This window comes from Balaenoptera borealis (assembly GCF_965194805.1).
Source record: "Balaenoptera borealis genome assembly, chromosome: 17".
In the NCBI taxonomy this organism is placed as follows: Eukaryota; Metazoa; Chordata; class Mammalia; order Artiodactyla; family Balaenopteridae; genus Balaenoptera; species Balaenoptera borealis.
Window position 1 is genome coordinate 13,532,215 of NC_138876.1, and position 13,045 is coordinate 13,545,259.

At 39.4% G+C, this 13,045-nt stretch overlaps 1 protein-coding gene across 4 annotated transcripts in view; it reads left to right on the forward strand.

The window, feature by feature from the left end:
- The window catches only part of LRATD2 (LRAT domain containing 2), a 590,601-nt gene that overhangs the window by 105,020 nt on the left and 472,536 nt on the right, over positions 1-13,045 (forward strand). For all 4 annotated transcript variants that reach the window (XR_014236256.1, XR_014236257.1, XR_014236258.1 and 1 more), the window contains one exon: positions 6,817-6,902. The gene's annotated coding sequence lies outside the window, so the exon portion shown is untranslated. The remainder of the gene's footprint in view (positions 1-6,816; positions 6,903-13,045) is intronic.

Consider the following 13,045-nt stretch of genomic DNA (forward strand, 5'->3'; position numbering starts at 1 on the left):
CTTTCTTAAATGTTTAAATAGAGTTCAAAAGTGAAACCATCTGGGCCTACTGGTAAGGATGCAACTTGGAATTCAACTTCTTTACTAGATAATAGGCTATTCAAGTTATCTACTTCTCTTTAGTTAGCTCTGCAAGTTTGTGTCTTTCAAGGCATTGGTTTATTTATCATCACATTTATTGGAATAAAGTTGTTTAAAATGTTCCCATACTATCCTTTTCATGTCTTTTGGAGCTGTAATGATGTTCCCTCTTTCACTTCTGCTATTGGTTGTTTGTGTCCTCTCTTTTTTATTCGATCAGTCTGATTAGAGGTTTATCAATTTTGTTGATAAAAACTGCATTGAGCACATAAGATAACACAAGAGCAAGCAGATGAGACAATTTTAAGTGTTTGCTTTATAATCCCAGGATGCTCTTCAAACAAGTGATTGCTGAAGTGTGAAAGAACACTAGTAAGAAATTTGGTTTCAAAAATGAACCACCAGTCATGGCAATGATGATGATTATAATTATCTTAATAAATAAGACTTTGTGTTTAGTATAGTCAGTCTTTGTGATTAGTGGTTGCTGTGGATTATATCACAACTATTTTAATTCGATATTATAAATATAAAAATGAGACAATAAGTACCCTAAACTTATGTTAAGCACACAAACTATCTACATGCTTTATATGCTTTCCATTCATGGTTACTCTTTTTGCAGGAGGGATGCAGGCAGGCAGCATTTATTGATGGGGTGCAGAACAGTGGTATTGCTATACGATTAGGTAATATCTTACTCAAGCATCAAGGTAGAAAAATAACAAATGAGCTGAAAACCAATTAATGGTCCACAATCCCTCTTCTTAAACTGTGTGGTCAGATGTGTCCTGAAACTCAGAATTTTCATATTTTATGAAGGTAGTAAGGTGCATGTGTTCTCACTTAATTAACACCTTTGGTGGGAATCTGGGGCAGCATCTCATAATCAAACACACTGGAAAAACAATGACCATAAATAACCTCACAGAATTTGCTGCCAAATGAGTTACTCCAAAATGCTGTCTTTCAAAGACTTTTTTGGATTTTAAGACTGAAGATAAGAAAGGACTATAAACATACATGGTCAAATAGCCCATGAAAAATATTCTAAATCTCCCATAAAAAATGGTATATTGGTTTTGTGTATAGTGTCCCATCTTTCCACTGGAAAGATGGCTTTCCTGGAGGAACAGCCAATTGTTCCTCCAGGGTAGAACAGATTGCTATTGCTTTAGTCGAGCACCAGATGAAGTAATTGGCTTGCATTAGGGGCCCATTTTGAATGAAAATTATGCTTTCTCTCTTTATTTTTTGGCCAAGCTCATATAGTTGAATTTGGGGAGATTAAATCAATGTATGTTTGATACAACTGAACCACAGAGTACTTGCTTGAACAGTTTTACATGTGCCAACAGGAATAGACAAGAATAAAAATAAACACCAGTGCCAAACTACAGCCTTCCGAAACAGCAACACATTTATAAGAAGTTAAAATATATGCATAGAGATGGCAGAAGATGATGTATTCTGAGGCCTGCACAGAAGCAAGTTAATGTGGCAACACAAGCTAATGAACTGGTGGTATCCAATGTGTTAATACTTCTCTGTGTGAAGTTTTGTACTGCAATTTTAAAAATAATCCAAATATATTTTAAAAATGAAATCTGTATCAAATTCCATGATACAGTTTGATTGTCTCCATGATTTATTCTAGATGTAGACAAAAACATAGCAACAATAATAAAAATAACGTATTGATCATAATTAACATTTCTTGAATACTTACTATATGCCAAATACTGTTTTATGTGCTTAAGACATTAACTCATTTAACATTCATTTATTCTTTCAATAAATAATTACTGAGCATTCGCTTTGTATTAGGCATTGCTTTAGGTCAGTGATACTCAAGTAGGAGAGATTTTGCCTTCCAGGGGATATTTGGCAATATTTGGAGACATTGTGCTTGTAATAACTGAGGAAGTGCTATTGGCATCTGATGGGTAAAGGCCAGGGATGCTGCTAAACATCCTACAATGTGGGACAGCGCTCACAACAAAGAAGTATCCTGCCCAAAATGTTAGTAGTGCTGAGGTTGAGAAACCCTGTTCCGGTTGACAGAGATACAAGAGTGAACAAGATAGACAAAATGGCTGCCTTCTTCACTTTATGTGTTGCAGTGAAAAGAAACAAACCATTTAAAAAGTAAATATTTATCAATTTTCTTAGAAGGTAGTGAAGGTTTTCTATTACAAAGGAAAAAAAAACGGGGGGGAAAGGATAGGGTGTGTGTGTGTGTGTGTGTGTGTGTGTGTGTGAGAGATTGGCTGCAGGGTGTTGGACATTTAAATAGTATTTAGGGAAGACCTTGCCTAAGAGGTGACTTGGGAGGAAAGTCTTGCAGGTGAGGGAGCATGTATGTGGATACCTGGGGAAGAGTTACTTCCAGGCAGAGGGAACTGAAAGAGGAAAGAACCCAGGCAGGAAAAAAAAAAAAAAAAAGCATGGCAAGGAACAGCAAGGAGACCACTGTGACCTGAGGAGAACATAGGAGGGGATGCAAGATTAGAGAGATGGGGGAGGGACATTGTGTAGGGTTTGTAGACTAGACGAGTGTAAGGATCTGAGTTTACTCTGAGTGAGAAGGGGAGCCATGGCAAGGTTTTTTTTTTTTAAACTAGATAAATAATATTTTAATACAATCTTTTTTAAATCAAAATTATTCAAACTATTATGATGAACAAAATATCAAAGTTTTGGTTTTTTTTAGTTTTTATTTTTTTCTAAATTTTAAAGATAGTATTGACAATGCTGCACTGAACGATACTGGAACCCAAGGCAAAAGGAAAAATGGAAGCTCCTATGTACAGTTGACCCTTGAACAACGCAGGGGTTAGGTGCACTGACCCTCCAGATAGTAGAAAATCTGTGTGTAACTTTACAGTGGACCCTCCCTATTGGTGGTTTCAACCAACCATGGATGGTGTAGTACTGTAGTATTTACTATTGAAAAAAACTTGGGCAGCATTTTGAGCTAAGGAGTGTCATGAGCTGATTTATGTTTCTAAAGGATCCTGCTGACCACTGCATTGAGAATTGACCAAGGACAGAAACAAAGAGACCATTAAGTAGTCATGGCAACAGTCCATGAGATTGTAGTGGCTTAAACAAGGGTTCCAGCAGTTACAGGTGAGAGGTGGTTGGATTCTGGACATGTTTTTCAAGGTTGAGGTAACAGAATTTTGTGAATGCATTTTTAAACTGAGCCCCTAGAAGAATGGGATTGTCATTTACTGAAATGGAGAAGGCTAGGGTAGGAGTAGTTTGAGGAGGAGATCAGAATCATCATGTTTAATTTGGATGAGGAGTTTTTAATTTGAGGAGTCTATTCAAGCTTTCAAGTGGAGATGTCCAAAAACTTGTAACCACTGTGTGAAATAGATACTACCATTAGTCCCATTTTGGAATTGAGGAATCAGGAATAAAAAGGTTAAGTAACTTGTCTAAGATCACCCAGCTATTAAGTGATATCATCAGCCTAGATTCTGATGATACAAACTGACATCTTGCTGAAAAAAATCTCATCAGCCCCTTTCTCCTGGGATGGCACATCTTGGTCTCCATTTCGATGGATGGCCTTGACCAGCTGTTAGAGAAATTCTCTGCCCTGAAGTGAGGTCTTGAGACAGAGCCTTTTATGCAGTTGGTACCTGAAAATTAAGCTGCTTTCTTTGCCAACTTTTTCTTTGAATCATGTGCTAAAGCCAACCACAATGTAAAACCTAAAGAAAAGATGGGGATTCTGCAGTTGCAGGCAGCTTAGAAAATGATCCTTTATTGAGCATCTACATTAGAAAGACCACTGACTCTGGGGATTCCACAGATAAACGTGCATTAAAATACAGCCTCTGTCACTCACTAGATGTGATTTCCTGGTACTAAAATGTAACTTTTCTAAGTCTGTCTTAAGCAAGTAGGTAATGCATGTGGGAGCAGTATCTCTGTGGTGTGTCCACGTACCCCAGTGGCTTTTTCACCCCAAGGGTCAGGCTTATACCTGATCAGCCCGGTGAAGAGGTCCATTCTTCACTGCTTTAGTGGCCATAGAATCTGTATGGTTTTGCTACGTTTTTGTTTATTGTCTGTTCCCCACTCTAGAAAGTATGCTTCCTGAGGGGGCAGGGGTTTGTCTGCTCTGTTTACTGTTCAGGACAGTGCCTGGCACATAGTAGGTGCTCACTGAATATCTTTTGAATAAAGAAATGAATAATCCTCACTGTAATCATCCCTGGGAGCGTGGCTCTATTTTTATTCCCATTTTACAGATGTGGAAACCAAGGCTTAGAGAAATGGGGCAGGGTACCCAGAGCTACCCAGCAGCAGGAGGCAGGACCTAGTCACATGATATGAAATAGATGTAGAGTTTAGAAAACCCACCACTGAGTGTATCAGCAGTAGCAGAGTCTAATAATTAAGTCTTTCTGAGTTCAATGCCCATCTCTGTTTGACCTCTCTGCTTCGTAATTCCATCCATAAGTGGGAGATGACAATAATACACCTACATTATAGAGTTTCTGTGAGGATTAAATGAGTTAATACAAATATAGTGCCATGTAACAAATGCTATTATGACTATTAGATAATATTAATATATTTTGTTCTTTAACTTATAACACATATACACCTTGCTCCCATCTTCCACCTCAACCTTCACATTTTCCAACTGTGTCCAAACTTTAGCAAGGTATTTGCTTATATATATATTTAGCTAATTTGTGCGTGTGTCTTAAATTACCCATTATGTAAATGGCTTTGGTTTAGTAAGCAGAATGTGCTAGGATATGGTTAATGGGAAATTGTTTTGTGCAACTTAGAAAACAGAAGAATCATAACAGAATCCTCTAGGGAGATAGTCTGATAAAGGTGTAACCAAAACATTTTCAGGTTTTTATTTTTAAATAATAACCAGTCACTAATGCAGTAATGGCTAAGAGCAGAACATTGATTTCTCTGTGGCAAGGTGGATTGTGTTTTCCTGCTGCATTGCCAGCTCTCATCTTTGATATTAAGCTGCCTCCCTTCAATCTAATATCTGTCAATCTGGATTTCAAGAAATACACTTCAAAACAGTGTGGAGGCTTTGTCATTTTTGTGGATGGGTGATAGAAGATTTTTTTGCATGTGTGCTTTTTTTGGTAGGAGCCATTTACTTTTTAGCAGAGCTAGAATCTAACCTGATATGATGCCCTGTGCAGTTAAATTCCTTAGCAGACTGGCGAGGCTCTTAAATTCTTTTATAGAGAAGGCTCTTGGAGTTGGCTGTTTTTCAGGTGCCCTCTGATGCTTTAGGCAGAACTGCTGTTTGATCTATGCAAATCTTCCTCTAGCCTGGAAGTACTGGCCCCTCTCTGCTGAGGGGGAATAGCATTGTTCAGTGTAACTAGATCACAGTAGAACAAATCCCCGAGGAAACTTAAAAAAATCAAAACCAAAGTCTTATTACTGAGCTTTCCCCAATATTTTCTTTTCCAAAAAAACTAAAACGAAAAACAAACAAACAAAAAACAACCTTAACTTGTTGTGTAGATGTCAGAGGAGATTATTAGTTAAGCCTAAGTGAAAAATTCTTCCATGCATTTATTTATTCATTCATTCATTCGTTTACTCACTTATTCATTTAACATTATTCATCATGGACTCACTATATGTTGGGTATTTTGCTAGGTGACAGAGGGGTGAGGTGGCTATACAATTATTAACAAAATAAAAAAAAACCACTTTCTATCCTTATTTTCTTTATGAAAGCTGAGATTTCAAAGCAGATGTCCCCCCAAAAGCCTCTTGTTTCTATTTAACAACCCATATTAAGCACCTTAATATGCAAAGAATTGTGTGCAAAGAATTGTGCTGGGCACTGTGAATATATGAATGTGACCCTCAAGTCCTAATAAGGAGAAACATAGTGTATGTATTCAAAGCTATTCTCCAGTAGGTTTATGATCTGTGGTAGGCAGAATTCTAAAATGCCTTCTTCCCCAGATGTTCAGTCCTAATTCCCAAGAATGTAAATATGATGAGATATCACACTCATGATTATGTTACATTTTATGGTAGAAGGTTTTTGTGGTGTAGTTAAGGTTACTAATCAGTTGACTTTGGGTAAATCAAAAGAATGATTGTTCTGGTGGACCTAATCTAATCACTTTAAAGCAGAATTGTCTTTAGCTGATAGTAGAAGGAGGAATAGATTTGGTATAAGGGAGGTTGCTGAGATAGAGGGGGCCACAGGGCAAGGACCTAAAAGTAGCCTCGAGATGCTAAGAGTGGTACCTTGCCAACAGCCAACCAGAAAACGGGGACCTCAGTCCTACAACTCAAGGAATTTAATTCAGTCGGCAACATGAATGAGCTTTGAAGCAAATTCTTCCCGAGTCACCAGTTGACACCTGTCCTCAGCCTTGTGAAACCCTAAACAAAGAATCCAGCTGAGCCTGCCTGGACTGCTGCCCTCCAGAATTGTGCCATTATAAATGGTGTTGTTTTCAGCAACTAAGTTTGTGGTTGTTTTTACACAGCAATTAATATATATATTATATATTTATATATATATATATATATAAAATCCTTGGTTATTTTTGTAGATACTTTGTAGTTAAGATATCTTAACACTTGAGTGGATGCTAAGTGATCTATGTAGTTTTTTATGAATGATAATAAAATTACCTCCTTATATTTGCACAAAGCCATTTACCTAGTGCTTTTACATATGATTTTCTCATTTGATTTTCACAGCTTGTGAGGAATCATTATCTCCATGTTAAAGATGAAGAAACTGAGAATGGGACATAATATGACTTGCCAACTAATCATCCTAAGTGGTAAGAGTGGTATTTGAATTCAGGCCCTGGCAATCCCATTTTACTTGGGCATATTCATCAGAAAGTTGATAGGTTACCCCATATAGGCTCTTTTTTATCTTGCTTTCTCTTCATTCCTTCTAACGTCATCATCATTGTTGTCATCAGTACTGAGGGCATTCTCCTCCTCCTGCTTGTTTACTAAATGTTCATTAACTAAACTATGGCAGTTAAAACAATTTTTTTTTAAGTCAGAACATTTACTGAGTATCTATTATGTACCATGGCACTTGCTGTCCAACATGGCAAACAAAATGACAAGTGTCCTCGTGTTTATACACATGATATTGAGTCTGAGAAATAGTCACCAAGAGGATGCACTTCTGATGCATGTGAAATATATAAAAAAGTAGAAATAGACTTCTTTTTCTACAGCTGGCTCACCAAATAAGACAATCCAGCAATCTTTGCTCCTCTGGAAAAATTTTTTCCCAGCTTTATTGAGATGTAATTGACATATAACATTATAGATATATTGTATTTTGTATATATATATACGTACATATATAACAATTGTTACAGTTACATAGTTAAATTTTTTCCTGTGATTAGAAATTGTAACACAGTTGCAATTTTTCCCCCCTGTGAAGAGAACTTTTAAGATCTATTCTCTTAACAACTTTCAAATATACAATGCAGTGTTGTTAACTATAGTCACCATGCTGTACATTAGATCCCTAGACTTTATTTCTCTTATAACTGGGGGTTTGTACCTTTCGATCACCTTCACCCATTTACCCCATTCTCCCATTCCCTCCCTCCCCCAGCCTCTGACAACTACCAATCTGTTCTCTGTTTCTATGAACTTGAGGTGTTTTAGATTACAGATATAAGTGAGATTATACAGCATTTGTCTTTCTCTGACTTATTTCACTTAGCATAACTCCCTCAAAGTCCATCCATGTTGTCACGAAAGTCAAGATTTTCTTCCTTTTATGGCTAATATTCCACTGTGTGTGTATGTGTATGTGTGATATTGAGTATATATATCACATTTTCTTTATCTGTTCATCCATTAATGGACACTTAGGTTGTCTTCATGTGTCAGCTATTGTGAATAATGCTGCAATGAACATGGGGGAGGGTGCAGATATCTCTTTAAGACAGTGATTTCATTTCCTGTGGATATGTAAAAATTTTCAGTTTCTGTATGACCTTGTTCTTTTCTCTGCCAAAAAATTTCTTTGGGGGAAGTATTCCTATTTCCAGATTTTTCTTTCAGAAAAATGGTCAGGGTAATTTCACTTGTGCTGGAGAGACTGGAATCTGGGAGAGCATAAGGTGAATTTCCAGGTTGTAATCCTACCAGTTTCCTAAACCAGTAACCTGCCTCCCCCCACCCCTGCCCCCCAGCCCCCCTCCCACCCCACCAACCCCCCGAGAAAGGTGGGGCAGTGAGCAGGTCTTGGGAAGGCCAAAAAACCTGCACTCACTCTCCCACACAAGACTGCCTTGTGTCCCTTTGAATCAATACAGCTTCCTGGGGAGCCTGTCTGATTGAGACCAGAGAGCCAAGCCACTCTCAACATAGGGCAGAACACCCACCACCCTAAGCTCTAGTCCCTCGTTGTGTTTTTCTTTCTTTTTTTAATTTTTTTTCTTTGATGGGCACTTTTTGGGTAGGAAGAAATAAAGTCCAGTAGTAAATTAAATTTGAAATCTGGCTTGAACAGTTATTCAGCTATACTTATTATCATCTAATCAGACAGTTTGGGGTTAAAGTAGCCAGGCCTAACCAATCTTATAGAGTCTGTTGCAAGCTGCTCCTGTACCAACTGTTGTCATGGGAATGGGATCATGTGGGTGTGGACATCCCCCCACCAAAGAACATTCTGTGCATAGACCACACTCAAAGGATCTCCGCTGGCAATTAATGGGAGGGCTTAAAAAGGGCATTTTGTGACCAGGGTCAGCTCTGGAAGGCCTGTTTAGGAGGAGCTTGTGGGCTGCAATCTGTTGGGACTCATCTTGAAGCCGGTTCTGCGTGGCCTGCCCACTGCTTTCACTTAGATTACAGGAATATCTGGGGTAGGTGAGGCTAACCATCTCCCGTGTCCCCTGTTCAGCCATCACTTTGTAGATCAATGCCGAGAAGCCCCTGTCTCATTGCTTGTGAGTCTGAAGAGACTCTTCCGGTGTGCAGCTCCCACAGCTGCTCTTTTGAGGCAGATGGAAGAGACCTGGGGGCAGTAAACTGCATCCTTTCTGGTTGATGAGTAAAGCAAGGCCCAGTCCAGCAGGGACTCCCAGTTACAGAAGGGATTGATGACAAACAAGGAGAGGGAACCCAAGAACTCTCAGTGTTAGCTATGCATGTGATGAGGGGGAAAAAAAGCCCAAATCCCCTCTCCCCCGCCAAAAAGAATCCATTATGTCTATTTCTCTTCTATCAAAAACAGATTTAAAAAATCAAAGTCCCATCTGTTCTGTGTCAACATTAGAAATCGTACATTGTGTTTCATCACAGGCAGGTTTGCCATGGTGGTGGGGGTTATATTTTTGGAAAGTGCTTGAAAACCCAGAGTAACTGAAAACAGAACTTGGCCCTTCAGGCCCTTTCCTGCTGCCTGTGTTTGTTCGTCCAGCAGTTGATGTTTTTAATTGATTTGTTTGACAAAGAGGACCCTGGGAAAAGACAAGCAGGTAAAGGCAGCTGCATAGGCCTCTGGAAGCAACACAGGTAACAGCCCCATGGCTCTCAGCACAGCAAGGCAGTTTTCCTGCATGAATCTGTACTCTGCGTTCACAGCAGCAGCCTTGCTAGTCCTGCGATATCAAGGGTTCACATTCAAGAGCTGCTGGTTAAATCTGGTCATGCGTTAGGCTAGGGTAGACATGCACTCCTGGAGCCTCCCTTCTGTCCTTCCTCGTCTCTTCCCTGGGATCCCCCCTCCGCTGGTCAGCTGATGAGCACGGATAGGCTTGCTCCTAATTGCTTGGCTGCCAGGCCAGACAAGAAAAAGGCAGACAAACCCATCTGTTGTGAGTCTCCTCTTGCTGCTTTCCCTCCCTGCCCTGACCAGTTTGCCCAATGTCGACTCCATGCCACTCTGAGGATGGAACACGTTGATAAGTTCTGATGAAAAAGAAACGGCTGCCATCCCACTCACAGCCTTCCACACTTGTTGCTTTCTTCATGCACGTTGCTGCTATCAGGGCGTGATCAGGCAAATCCTGAAAAATAATGCCAGCCTCTTCTTGAACTAGAAATATTGACAAAAGTCCCAGAGGAATCTCTGTTCAGAAGAGAGTCATAAAATCACTCCATCAGTTGCATAGATTTAGGAGGAACAGGCATTCATGAGGACAAAACCTTGGTCAAGGTGCCCAACGCTGAGACCCCTGGCAGGGAATACTGATCCCTGAGAAAAAGAGGACCAGTTTGCATTAATAGTCCAAGGACAAAAAGAAGCCAGGAGAATTTGAAGCTAAAAAGATGGACCAGGGTGGTCCAGCTGAAAGCCCAGTGATAGAGAAAATAAAAAAAACCATCCCCCAAAGAGGTAGCCCAGGTAGGTGGCCCAGGCTCATGGAAGCACTCTTAAGTGGAAGAGGGTAGGGGAGAGATGGTTTTGGCAAATCATGGCTGAAACTGAGCCCAGGCTCACTGGATAAGCTTTGGGGCCAAGTGGCTAGGCTTGTCTTCCAACATGGTCAGTGACTTAGATCAACAAGGGCATCTTAGTAGCCATGGATGTGCATCAAGTGTCAAGTTATGCAGGACCAGTCTGATAACGACACAATGAGGCAGCAAGAAGGAATGATAATTGACAGGTTAGACTCAATTTCTCTCTCCTCTTGCTATTTAGAAGCAGAAGCAACCCCTCCCCTCTCCTAGATGCAGTGAATATGGTGACATATTTCTACAGCCATTGTTGGAAAGGTTTCACGTCTTAGCCTTTCTTGTTAGTAAGTTAGGTGGGTATTCTGGTGATTATTTGGAAAAAATGAAAGAACTATTACCATATTTGGAAGTCACGTTGTTGAAGGAGGCATATTTTATAATTTCACCTCACATACTCTGAGCTTGATTGTGAAATTTATAGCTGACTTTGTTATTTTAGGAATAAAACTCCATCTTTAGCTTTTTCTAATTGCAATCTCATCTCTCTTATCCTCAAAACGCTGGGGAACGTGTATTCTGAGATAGTTCTGACTCCAAAGGGAGAAGGTGTGGAAAGTCTGACCACATCCTTCAAAGACATTTTTTTTGAGGATTGGTTCAAAAACACCAGTTGTCATCTAAAGAATGTACTGACCTACTATTGCTGCATTCCTGGAATTCGCAGCAGACCCGCCACCAGAGAGCAAGCATAGTTCTCAAGGCAGAGCCAATACCCAGTGTATTGAGACAAACCTCTATGGGGATTAAAGGGATCCCAACTAAGTTTGTGTTACTGCAAGTGATTGAGCTTGAGGTTATATTAAATCAGGCTACCACTGCTGACGTCACTGGAATGGAATGCTCCTTGGTGCCTCTTCACTGGCAGTGGGCAGGGGATGGGTAGGGAATTGGTAAGTGAATAGTCCTCACTTCAGTTTCTGACTGATGGGCTCTTGGTATGTTCATGTTGGAACAAAGGCTATGGACTTGAAGTGATTTGGAAAATGTTTTCTCTGGATTGTAATTATTGGTTCTTCAGGAGAAGAATAATGTCATTATTATTATTATTATTTCCAATCTCTACCACTTAGTAGTAATATTTATCGGAAGAAGGAAAGAATGAATGTATATTGACTATGCACTCAGAAGGCCTGGATTTTAATCCAAGGTCCACCATGTTGACTTTAATCACCCCTGTGTCATTGCTCCACTCAGGAATCTTATACTTCTTTATCTTCCTGAATTGTGATGATCTAATTTACATGTCTATTTCCCCAACGTAGTCTATGAACTCCTTAAGGAGAAGGGTGTGTCTGTGTCTTATTCAGTTCAGAAGCTCATTATTTAGCAAAAGGCTGTGTTTGTTATAGCTTATTAATGAGAACATGGGCTCTGGAGCCAGATTTCTTGGTCTCACATCTTGACTCCTTCATTTCCTAGCTCTGTGACCTCAGGTTAAGCAAGTTGCTTAACCTCTCTTGTGGCTTAGAATAAGGATAACAGTATCTCCAACTTCACAAAGTTGTGTGAGAATTAAGTGACAAATACATTTAAAGTGCTTGGAGCTTTGATACATGCTCAGCAAATATTAACTACTACTTTCCTTACTATCATTGGTTTTTTTAATTGAAGTATAGTCGATTTACAATATTGTATTAGTTTCAGGTGCACAACATAGGGATTCAATATTTTTATAGATTATCCTCCATTTAAAAATTATTATAAAATAATGGCTATACTTCCTTATGCTTATTAGTCCTTATTATCATTGTTGATAATACATATTTGTCAATAAAAACAACCTCCGTGTCACTGAACCTGTTTTCTTATCTATAGTATAGGGGCTATGATATAATAATAACAGTAATATCCTGAAGAGCTGTTGTGAGGATCAAATGAGACAATAGCTAACTGTCAAAATGTCTTTTTTGAGAACTGTAAAGTATTTTGAAACTCTCTAGTACCATTATTTATAGTATTAACTGCAGCACAGAGCAGAGAAATGATTTGCACAAAATTCCACAGTGTGAGTGAGGCAGACAGAGCTGGGCTGGAATATTCTTGGAGCTTCCTGTGTGCCCAAAGTACTGCTTAGCTGTGATGCACGTAGCTGAAGCCTCTGGGATTACTGAGGCTTTTTCAGTATTTACGTTAAGATACAGCTACCGGTCTTTCAGCAAAGAGCTATGTTTTAATCAAAGCTGCCCTGGCTTTACTGTGCTCATCCTCACTGCCCTTGCCCAAAGGTCTGACAGTTTTCAGAGCTGCCCTTGTTTTCTGAGATGCTGGATATCAACAGTTAACTCTTTAAGTGCAGACTGGATGCCTACGGATAGATTGTAGTAGGTGCTATTGAGTATCCAGAAGAGGTAGAAAAAGGCCTAAACTAGGAGTCGGAACACATGAGACAGAGGTATAATATTTACCACTTAGAAATCATGGTGCCCTAGACAAGCCCCATTGATTGTTTGGGATTCAGTTTTCATGTCTATAAGTTAAA